Here is a 12,772-nt window from a genome sequence, read left to right as displayed (position 1 = left end):
AGCCTGGAAAAACTGAAAAGTGGAAGCTTCGACTCTGCAACGAAGCCCAGGATGGAATGGGAAAAGGGACAGTGTTAGCTGGAGTGTGTCTAGCTGAAAGGGCAACCCTTTGCACATGTCAAAACGTAAAACCCAAGAAGGAAGGAGGTTGTCTGTGAAGGGCTGAATTTAAGGCAAATGCTGAAGGGCAGAACAGTTTTCCTCTCGGAGACTTGATGGACTGTCAAGCAGTGTTATGGTAGATCTGGTGAAAGGCTTTAATTTGAGCTTTACTTCACTCCAGGGAAGAACTGTGGTATCAGAGAGCAGGATGAATGAGCTGATGGGCCTTCACTGCCTCTGACTCCTGTGCTCACGCTAAATTGCACCCACAGGAATCCTGCTGTGGCATAAATAAATTGAAGTCAAAGAGACAAGAAAACACATAATTTAACATAAAAGAATCTTCTGTTAGGACAGCTATATCAATAGAATGCAAGACTTAAGTTTACAGTTTGAAAGATACTTAATATTTGGCAATAATTGTAAGCTTTCAGATGTGTTTTTGCATGTGTATCTACAATAACAACTTCAAGGACATGAGTTCTTCTGACTGGACAAATTGCTCACATTTGCCAAAGTGCTTTGTAGTACTTCAGGATAATGGCAAGCCTGAAACTGTCACAGCTTCATCATGCTGCTAATAATCTCAGGAATCAAAATTCTCAGTGTATGACATGAACCAGGTAGACATAAAAAAAAGAGATTATTATGCATTGATGTTTAATTGAGCAGGCATTTTGTGAGTTTTGTAGTAGAAGCTGACAGGAAGGTGGATCAGAGCTTGAAATTACCATGATAAGCAACAGCAGGATCAGGTTGCTGAGTGTAAGCTCGGCTCAGTAATAGCAAAACCATCTCTTTTATCATCCCTGTGTTCAGCACAAATCCAACACACAGCTCCACACCAGCCACTGTGAAGAAAGTTAACTCTAGTCCAACCAAAACAGCACAGCACCCAGCCCTGAGTGTCTTTGAGGAGCCCATAATATGTGGGCAAATGGATTTCAGGTACTGCCTATCTCTCCCCCTTGACAGATCTTTTTTAATCCCCAAAAAACCGTGCATTTTAGCATTTCAGCTATTTCAGAACAACACATACAAATTCAGGATAAAATCTTACACAGCATCAAATAAGGCAATAAAAATTACTTACCCTCTTCATCACTGCAATAATATTAAAAATATGCGGATTACTTTACTAAATTGTTTAAATCTTGGCGTTAATATTACTTTATTCTGAATTTTCTTTTTAGTGTTATTGGGAAGTAAGAGGCCCCCTCCACCTCCATTTAAATTTTTTTTATGAAAACAAGATAAATAAATTCTTTTTTCTTTTGATAATTGGGCCATATTAAGTTCATGGAATATTTAATCTTAAAAGCAAAGAACCATTACACAAGAAACATCACATACTTAGGTGGTTAATCTATTAATATATGCTGTTATTTTTATAACTGCAGTAGAATTACAGGTGTAAAGCAGTTTTTCAAATTCGTCGATGAAAGCTCAGCAACACAACCAGTAGGTGGCCCCAGCCTAACATGTCCCTCACACCGTGGTGCTCTGGTTTGCTGGACGTTGGATTGGTGAAACGGTTCTTGCTAGAATATTCAATGCACTTATGTATCAAAAATTAGGGATCAGAATGATGGAAAAAGACTTTATTCATAACTGCCCGAAGTATAGGCTACCCTTCCATAAAGCTGGGAACCAACGGAATGTTCAGCTGAACGTTTAATGAGATTTCACTTTGCACAAATGAAAACAAGTACATGAAGAAAGTGCCTTTTCTCACAGGTAGTGATGTACACAGAATGAAAATTTGAAGTAAAATTTAGGCCATTTAAAATGCTGTAGGGAGTAAACTCTGTACAAGTGAGAAGCTGAGCTGGAGATTGGATCCCATTGAAAGCAAGACAAGAATCATCTGTAATTTCATTCAGTATTGCTATTGGAAAAATAATTTCTCTTGCTATTTAAATTTTAAAAATCACAAGACTCAATGAAGTTTTACAGCAGTAATATTTTAAGAATTGAATTCTACTTAGTAATAAAAGGAAGGAAGGATTTTACTGTGACCAAAGTACCAACCAGGGATTTGTAAATGCAGGTGTGGTGCCTGGCAGTGACACAGACTTTCAACTGATCTTCATCTAGTAGTTTATTTAAACCCATATTTTAATATTTAAATAAAAGTGGAAATCATAAGGAAAAAATAGTGTGTGTGACAATAATAGTGTGCTGTAGACCAGATGGTTAGAAAAAGCAAGCATCAGGGGGAAGTTGCTCAACTGGATGTGTAATTTCTTATTTCTACTTGAGCTTGTTTATACACTAATTCCATAAGCTGTTGGGTACCTAGTGAATACATATGTCAGGGTATGTTTGGGTAATTGGAGCATGTATCTGTTAAGGATACAAACTTTGAATTTAGAGGTTTAGCAGTTTCAACATATTAGGGAACTAGAAAGTCCCAATAAAATGTAACATGAAATAAAGTGCATTCATGTACCCATTCATGCCATGTTTAGATGGAAACAAAGTATAGCCAGAATTATTCACTGACTTTGGATGCCTAGGATGAAGTATCTTGGACCTCATATTTCATAGTAATTCATAAGTTTAGACTGCCAATAGTCCTCTAAGAATTAAGTTCCAAGAATACTAAAAGAGGAAAGAAGGACAAGTTATCTCAGTCACTTTTGTTTAGATGAAGAGCAGGTATCCTAAAGCTCGACTTCTGACTAACTGTGGATAGCTGCAATTCCTTTAAGATCTAGAGTCTATGAAATGTTAAATTACAACAATGAGATTTTAAGACTCCACAATCCAAGCTGGGAGGATTTAAAATGGGGTATAAAAAATGAGGAAAACAGAATTAATGACAATTTTTTAAAATTATGATTTAAATTATTCCAGTACGGTCATGGATTTTATAGAGAAAGAGAAGTTTGAATTTTTCTGGGCAATACTCAAATTCCTTAATGTAGCAAATCTTTTGCAAGTGCTGCCTCATTCACTGTGTTAGATGACTCTTCTACAGCAAATGAGGGATTGGCTACCTCACATTTAGCTTCTTCAACACAAACTGTTCATATATTCCTAGATCCAAGTGAGACGGGGATCTTCTTGAAAAAACCCTCTCATTAAATGACCTGAAAAGGTATTCATACAGCTGAGCTGAATTAACATTATAAAAGCAATCTCAGATATTTCTGATCTCCTGAATGAGTCACTGATGTTCTCTTAATGCAGCCTTTCTTTTGCATGATTTTTTTTGGATGTGAAATCACAAGGAAGCAAATACAGAATTAAATTTACAAAGATTTCTTATTGTTGCTGGATCATTCCAGATTTTCAAACACTAATTGTAAAGAATGGAATTCAATATTATAACTGGTGTTAACTACTCCAGCCAAGGGCAATTCACTATTTTAATATTACAGCTTGTTTCAGTGACACTAGTGGGTCTCAGCTCCTTTCCTACTTGAGCATACCTCAGAAAATACTATACAGAAGTGTGACTGGTTTAGTGTTAGAATACATCAGACATTAATTTAAATTTCTAGTTCATTTTTTACCTTTGACTTAATAATTCTTTAAATTCATGCTTGCATATTTCATAAGTTCAACTGCACAACAAATAAAGAAAAAATGCGGATCTTTTCTTTCAATACTGTACTGGCCCAGTGTGACATGTAACCTCCCCAGCTATTTTTCTTGGTTCCTATTGCAATATTTGTATATATGTCTGTATTACTTTTCTTTTGTCCTTTATCTTATTAAAAATGCAACTTAAAAAAAAAAAAAATTATCAGTCCTATTTTTAAAAATTACTTGTAGTTATACGTCATGCTAATAACTCCGTGTGTGTTGACTGCTTTACCAAAAAAAAACAACATAGGCAAAACCCTGCCACTGTACAGAAGAAATAAAAAGAAAATCCTTGGAAAGATAATGGAACTGCTAATATGAAACTAATAAATAAATAATTAGAAGTGAATAGCAGAATTAATGCATATTCATTTGTGTATATGGAAAGTAGTCTGTATTGGGTCTGGCTGAGATAGGGTTCATTTTCCCACAGCAGCCCTCACAGTGCTGTGCTTTCTATTGGTAGCTGGAAAGGTACTGATAACACACCAGTGTTTCGGCTACTTCTGAGCTGCACAAGCTTTCACTTTTCTTTTTTTGCTTTGGTAAACTGCCTTTTATCAAGCTAGTAGTTGTTTCCCATCTTATTTTCTCTCCCCTGTCACTCTTAGAGTGATAGCTTGGTGAGCACCTGGCATCCAGCCAAGGACAACACAATATACAGTCCTATCAAACCATCTTCACATTATATTTTCTGTAATACTGGTTGCTTAAAGGATGAAGAAAATTGGGATTTAGAGGTCTGTTGAAGCTGTAGACTTTGACAAAGTTTTACACCACTGCAAATCAAATCTGTTTTGTTTTGCAATGTTAGAACAAAATAAGTTGGGGTTTTTTTCATCCTGCAGAGCTACTAGAATGAGCCTTATTAGCAAGCCTTTGTTCTGTGGCATAATATTGGCTAGGGACTTTCTTTTGACTGCAGAGGAGAAGATATTGTTGTTCCTGGCAGCAAGTGGCAAGTGCATGCAGTGGTTGGGCTGAGACCTCCCTACGTGCCACTACGTATACAGTAAGTTTTTATTGAGAGGGTGATAAGGTTGTCCAGAGAGGCTGTGGATGCCCCACCTGTGGAAGTGTTAAGGCCAGGCTGAATGGGGCTCGGAGCAACCTGGCCTAGTGAAAGGTGTCCCTATCCATGGCAGCTGTTGAACCAGGTGGTTGCTCATGGTCCCTTCTAACCCGAGCCGTTCTATGATTCCGTGACTATCAAGTGTTGGGTATCAGGTGCCCTCCACAGTAGGGTCCCACCAGGGACTTGGGAGTTGGGCATGATCAAGCTTGGAACTTTGTGGGGGCACTGCCAAGCAACCTGACAAACATTCCATAAACGTTCCACTGCAGTTGGTCAGGTAGCATCTCCTGCTTGTGGCTTGTTTCAAAGACTGCACAGGAGGATGTATTTGTCAGATGCTCCATGTGTAAATATTTTGGACACAGCCAAAGTTTAAATTGGCCACCGGTGTCTTTATTTTGGGATTGCCAGTTGTAGAGAGATCTTGACGCCAGAGCATCTTTTATGTGTGGGCTGGTTCTTGTGAACTGAAATGATCACTTCATGTTGTGACTTTCAGTAGATTTAACTTGCCCTCTAAATTGATCTTCTTGGCACCAGAAGTGCCTTCATGTTTAATTAACTTTTCTTTCCTGCTTGCAAATAATTTTATAATGTCCTGTTGACTTAAGAAATGGCAGAAATTTGGACACAGGCAAAGTGAAGCAGTCGTAGCATTTCTGCTTGTGTGTCTTTAACTTAATTCTCTTTGTGAAGCCCAAATTGACATTGTTTTCTGAAAGGTTTTCAAAGAGTATCAGCAGGGAGATATTTTTTTCTAGCACATATAGTCATGGAAAATCAGCATGAGACTTTAATTCCAGTTAAGAGAAGACTAAGCAACCTGTTGTCTGAGGATGGCTGTGAACTAAAAATGATTTAATGCTATCACGCAGAGCAACTTAAATGCTATGAAAAACTGCCATAATTTCTTTTTGTTATCTTCGTATGATCTTCAGAATTCTTTTTTTTCCTACTAAATGAGACTCTTTCTGTACTGTGTTCAGCAAGAGGGGAAAATAACCTGAAAACAATGTATGTTTGCAAGTCCTCAAATGCTTGTTTTTAAATCTCTCTATAAAAAAAAGTAAGCATTTGACCTAATTTTTAAGTAGAGTTGAAAAATTTGGCTAAGTGTCAGTGACTCTTGCTTTGTGCACGCTATATTAAAATACCATGCTGACTATGTGTGTTGTTTTCAATGGGATATTTTTGTACTTGCCTATCTATCTTTACTCTTATGTATCAACTTTGTATCTTAGTACTGCAGAAGCAGTCTTGCAAAAAAAGGGGGTGACTCAGAAAAGACACCTAGACAGCAGAGAATGGGAGACCGTGGGGTGTTCCACTGCACAGAAGAAGTAGATACTAATTTAATTTACTATTTTTATATGTGAATGGCATTTCACATAAAGAAATTACTTAGTTATAATTTTAATTTAGCTGAAAAAAACTTCTTCCAAAGTGTAGTATAGTATAAACTAATATTTTATTCTTGCTCTCTAATTATAATTAACATCTTACTATTACAGTCATGCCGCAGCTACGTTCTAAGGTGGAGCAAATATCTTCAGAAGACATGAAAGAGCAGTGATATGCTGAAACACATCATATACTATGCTTGCTGAATTGCCTTATGATTTTTGAATGGACAAAAATAAAACCCCCAGCTTTTTACAAATAGCTATCTCAGGGCTTGGGTTTTCATTCAAATCTTACTAAAAACTGAATTCACTGATACCTACTTTATCTGTGTTTGTTCTTGTGCCAGCCTTGCCTGTGAGCTCAAGTAGTCCCCTGTCCCAAGAGGAACTCATGTTAAAATGATAGACACTAATCAATCATATTTTCTCTGTCTTGGTTTTGCTCTATTAAATCAAGTTCCTCCACTGTCCTCTTGAATGTCAGGCACTTTGTTTTTTAAACATATCCATAGCCTGCTTTCATAGTTGTTTTTGGTCAGATATAAATTCCTTTGTGGTTTGTTTCAACCAGAATTGGCCATAGTACTTCATAAATCATCTTTCAAATGCCAGTATGTTTTTCTTTTTCTGCTAGGAATTGCTTTGTCCTACACTACAGTGGGTTCTACCACACTCTTGGATAATTAACCTGTGACTAATTGATACACTCAGTTTTGTATCTGGCCAAGTGTTTGACTTTCACATTTACTAAACCCTATTTTAGAGTAGAAATCCTTGCTGTTAATCCTGGGTTCCAGAGTGGTGTTCCTATTCCCTCCCCCTTGCGTTAATTTAATATTTTGTGTATATGGAGTGCCTTGAAAATGATACTATAAAGGCACCAGATATGCCCACAGGTTTTCTGCATGTTTGTGTCTGATTTTTCCTGTTTCTTTTAATTAGGAAAGTCTAGATATGGAAACAACTGGTGACGAAACAACTGAAAATCCAGGTAGCATTCTAGGCTAGTTCTGTTCTAAATTTCTTTGACTATGCCCTAGCCAAAAGCTTTTTCTTAAGCAATTGAAATGGACTGAACTACTGGTATTTTTCCTTTGTTAAAAAATCTGTGTTGCTCTTGACATTACAAGCCATAGCCACAGATTCTAGGGCTGTACTGGTAAAGAGCTCATAGGGATTCAGACAAAGAAGTCTTAAACCCCAGTGTTTTTGCAAAACGTGTGCATGATAAAAATCTATGGAGAGGAGGGAATACCTGTCATACAGCGCACTTTGAATATATCATTATTTGCAACAGTACTTAAAGAGCTTAATGTTCTGTGCAGTAATTTCATCATAAGGAAGCGAAGCAAAAGGAAAAAAGCTTTGCTTTGTTGAGTGCTATCAAGATACACTGGAAAGTAGGTTATAGGCAGGGTTTTTCTTAAGAGCTAATTTCTTGCGTGGATGCAAGATTTTTTTAATGGAAATACATGCACTCAACTTTAAATTTCTTACCTTCATTCTGCCATTCTTAAATGTCTGTACCCCATGCACATTCTATTTTTTTCCTATTTGGGATCCTTACTGTTTTCCAGTAAAAAAATGACCTATCTTGAAAGAATAGTAATTAATGAGACTTCATAATCTTACTCATGTGTTTTACAGTTCTCCTTAAAAATCAGGGGTGTGTTTTTTCACTTCTACTGTGCACTGATCAACCCCCACCTGCCTTGAAACTTCCCCTGAACTTAGAGATGGGTGGTACACATCCTGTTTTCTGCCTCTTTGACTATCCCACTTTATCTTATATTTTTTTGTGACATTATTCTAAATCCTTTGCTTTCAACAGAACCTAGAAATTGTGAGACAGATTCTTCAGTCCCATCTTCATCTGTCTCAGAGAGAGATTCATGCCAAGGGAATAAAAGGTTTGTGTATGGCTAAGTGATAGTTCTTTCTCAATAGTGCTGTCACATGGCTCAATAATGCTTTCAAGGGGTTTTGAACTGGTGGTAATTACAGATAAATAGTATGATTATTATTGTCGTAGTCTGAGAATATAAAGAAAACAAACACTGGTGGGGAGGCCATTCTTTTTACTAGCCTTCATATTTTATTTGAAAATGCAGTATTTATGGTCACTGATAGGGTGATGATGAGGGTTGTGGCTGAGATTGTGTAACTGAAATTTATTTGTTCTGGAACTAAAGCCAGGATCTCCCTCTGAAAACCTTAGACTATTTAATCTCGAGAGATGAAAATTATTTTCCTAAAACCAAAGACAGTTTAATTAGAGGGAGAGCCTGTATGGAAGTTTTAATGGATTTTTTTTTAATCACTCAAACACTGATTCTGATGTCTATTTGGAATCAGTTCATGTTTCTGTATGAAGCTATCCTTAAACCAGAAAAATGTTAAATGAAAATCTAATTTATGAATTGGATTAGTAATGACAAAGGGGTGTCAGATCATATAAACAGAGCATGGAGAGTGCCTTCCCTTGCTAGATAGGAACACTTTGTTTTGCATCCTTGAAAGCAGACTATTATGGAAGGAAAGGATTTTGAAGTCAAATTTTTAAGTAAGTGTAAAGTGTTGATATTTCACAGAGTGGCTGCATAATGCTAAGTGAAACTTGATTTGTGTGTCTAAGAGAGAGACTGGACAAAAAGAGTAACTTGATTAAGAAATTTCTTTGCACACTAGTGAAACATTTTACCTTCCTAAGAAAAATCAAATAACTGCTGTCACAAGGAAAATCACATAATGTACTTTGAAATCTGATGAAAATTCCAATGATCTGAAAACTTACTAGATTTCAGAGTAAACTCTGAGATAGCATTAACTTAAATTTTGGTATTACTTAGGGTGCATTTTAATTTTTTACTTGTTTGAATGTTTGCAGACAGAGATATGGAGTCTTCAGCAGTGATTCCCTTTTCTCTTCTGATGATGATGAGGATTTTGAAATGCAGAGGAAGAAGAGAAATTTAAGGAGGTTAATGAAATTGGAGAAGAGGGGAGGGAGTAATCTGCCTGGGAACACTTTGCATATGCCTAACTGTGAAGTGTTGCCATCTTCATCTTGTACCCTTTCTAAATTGTGGCAATATTAAATCATACCTGTTGGTATTGACAACTGTAAATGGAGTCTCTAAAACTGGATTTTTAGAATTGACTTTTAATAAGAAATTTGATTTCTAGGTGGGAATGGGAGGAAAGGTACAGATACACACTTTGGTGTATTTCCTTGATGTAAAATTTTACTGCTTCTGTGCTTTACCATTGTTTTTTCAGAAAGAAAACCATTACAAGAGAAAATGTTATAAGTCAGGGAAATAGGTTTTATTACTTAACAAATGCTCTAGAAATATTAATTGAATAACAGTCTAACAAACGAGCTTTCAGCCTGACGTCTTTCAGATGTGCATCTTCTGGCACACACATTCCAAAGTCCTCAGGAAAATCCAGGAGAGGTGGGCAGCCTTTATAATATTAATCCCCATTGATATAAGTGTTCTCCTGGAATGTAACTTTTTGAAGGTAAAAGCTAGAACTATTTGAAAGATGTCAGTGTGTTTGGGAAGGGGAGGAATTCTTCCATCATACTAATCAAGGTTAGTCCATGGTCTCCACATACGGAATAATTGTTCTAAGCTTGCATTCCTATATGTGCTGTGTTGACTGGCATGGATATTCATAAGTGCTAAGAGTTGTTAAAAGAATTAACTCAATTTAATGTCTGGAGCGACCATTTTCCTTTATTGATTCATAACCATTAAATGTATAAAGTTGGAATGAATATTTAATTATTTAGGAAGTTCACGCTAATTTATAAGGTCTGCATTCACTTGCCATCATTATAAAATCAAAATTCTTCTATCTGCATTGTAAGTTAGAGAGTACCTTTTTTTCCTCCTTAATTCAAGTCAGATCTCTTCTGGTCAGCTTTCAGAAAGGTGCCTTAACGGGAGTTGACAAAGATACCATGAAAATGGGAGGAAGTTTGGCTGGTGTGGAGCAAATGCAAATAGATGGTTCAGTAAGTGGTTTTGGTTCATTGTGGCAGTGAGACATTTGCAGTATTTATGAAAGCTTCCAGTAATGGGCCATCTACAACTCCCTTGGTTTATGGTTTTCTCTCAAGCAATCCAGCTTCTCATGGAACCTTATCGAGGTTGCAGCTTTCTGTAACATATAAAATGTGTTCTGTTGACTTCATCTTTAGGTACAATTTGATGGTGTGGGTGGTCTTTCTGACCACATTTCATCTTTAAAGGAGATGGTCATTTTCCCATTGCTTTATCCCGAAATCTTTGAGACCTTGAAAATTGAACCTCCAAGGTAACAGACACTGTTTAAAACTCTAAGTTATAATTTACCTATTTTCAGGAGAATTCAACTGCGTCATCAATATGTTTTTGTGCTTCAAAATTCTCAGCAGTGTTGATTTTTTTTTAAACAGTAGTAAAATGTAATCTTAAAAAAAATTGATAGAATTTAGTATATATGTAGGTCCAGAGATTTACTTTGTGGTGAGACTACCCTTTCAAAGTGTTTTGCTTTTCAAATGTGGAGTTGGGGATATTTTCTTTAAAGCTCTATATGTAAGTGGGCTTAATTAGTTTGTAAGCAGGAAGTACTTTCTACTGGTAGTCAAATGTTTGTTTAGCAAAAATCCACTTGGCTCTGCCACCAACTTTCTTTTTTTTCAAGTTCTCAAGTATCAGTTTTACAACTGATAGGACATGCAACTAGAAACTGCAGTGTTTGTTGTGCTTGAGCTAAAATAAGAATCCGTCCTCTTTTTACACAGCTAAGTGGCTTCTGTGTTACAAAAAATAATCAGTGATTTGATTGTTAGCTTTATATATTCTTGCTCAATGAAACTCAGTCATGGCATACTGAACTAGGATCTAGAATTCTTTGCCTTCAGTGACTTTAAAAGTATTTCAAAATAGAAAATATTTCTGTGCTTTGCTTCTTTACCACTGAAATTCTTTTTTGAAGAAGCAGTGTATTGGCTTTTCTAGTTTATGTAAGTGCAGAAATGCAGAATATCTTTCCAGCTTTAGCATACTTCTTCCTTTATCACCAGCAAAGGGAATTCTAGTAACCCAAAGCTTATTAAGGCAGAATTAAGTGTTTTACTATAAAATCTTGCCTTATGTGAAAACAAGAATGAATATCTGTGCATCATTGAAAAATGAACTGGTGATTCCTAAGTTAGCCTAGTCTCAGATTCTGATTTGAAAGTTTGTTCTTGTATGGCTCCAGCCCCGCTTGCTGGATTGTCACAAGTTTTGAAAGTGTCCTTTTGGGATGCTGCAAGCTTTTATCAAGGTTTTGTAGTTCTGCATCATCCTCTTTACTGATTTTGTTTGCTGCCTTGTAGAACTGTGTAGGAACTCTTCTGACTTTTCTCACACTTCAGCTGTTACTGCTATCTTATCCATGAGGTGTTTTGTTTAGGAGAGCAGAGTTGTGTGTTTTAAGGATGGGGTTTGTAATAGGTGCTTTTCCATGGTGATTTTTTCTTATGTGAGTTTTTTTTTTAATTTATTTTTTTTTAAATTGCAGAGGCTGTCTATTCTATGGTCCACCAGGGACTGGAAAGACACTGCTTGCTCGTGCACTTGCTAATGAATGCAGTCAGGGTGACATGAGAGTAACCTTTTTTATGAGAAAAGGTGCTGAGTGCTTGAGTAAATGGATAGGAGAATCTGAACGACAGCTTCGTTTATTATTTGAGCAGGTAAGGTTGAAATGTGCCATGTGTTCTGTCTGAATTGGAAATAATTTTCTGTGGTCAACAAGAACTCACTCTTTTTTCTTTTGTCAGCTCCTTCCACTGAAACAGGATTGCCACTGTTTCCTTTGTCAGTTGAGTTTTAGGGGCTTTAAATCTTGAAGTGTATTGGGAAAGATTAGTAAAGGAAATAAGAAAATCCTGCGAAGCACCACCGCTACCACCCTCCTCCCTCCCACAAAACAACAAACTGAACAACCTCCCAAAAAGTCACAAAAAATGTTTCAAGAAGCAAGAGGTGGTGGCTTAAGATCACAGGGAAAAGAGATGCAGGCTGAAAGCATGGTCATTTAAATTGGTAACAGAGGGTTGCTTCCAGAACCTGTAGCTGAGTTAAATCCTGTCTCTGTTCTTGTGGTTGCCAGATAGATGTTAAAACTATTGGTACAGTTTTTTTCTTGTCACCCAGTCTCTGTGGGTTGACATAGGCTGCTGTCTTTAGTTACTCATGCCACTTTACTCTGTTAGCTCAATTAGCAGAGTCTGAAAAATCTAGTTCATGCCTTTCCAACCATGATGTTTTTCATGCATTTTCCCTTTCAAATAGGGCTGTTTCCCTGATGTCAATATTCCTGTGTTTTCATTGTAGGCCTACCAGATGCGACCTTCAATTATTTTCTTTGACGAGATTGATGCTCTTGCTCCTGTACGGTCCAATAAACAAGACCAAATTCATAGGTAGGACATGTTTTGTATCTACATAGAAGCTGCTTGATCGTTATGAAAAAAAAGATGGCAATTTATTTAACTTCAAGTGACACATTCATTTTTACTGAAAATTAGTAATTCCATGCAAAAGAATCTCAG

Source organism: Corvus kubaryi, unplaced genomic scaffold (genome assembly GCF_017639235.1).
Source record: "Corvus kubaryi isolate FWS band 111438036 unplaced genomic scaffold, C.kubaryi_AGA036_p1.0 37385, whole genome shotgun sequence".
Classification (NCBI taxonomy): domain Eukaryota; kingdom Metazoa; phylum Chordata; class Aves; order Passeriformes; family Corvidae; genus Corvus; species Corvus kubaryi.
The sequence above is the reverse complement of the archived record's forward strand: the minus strand, read 5'-3'. Positions refer to the sequence as shown.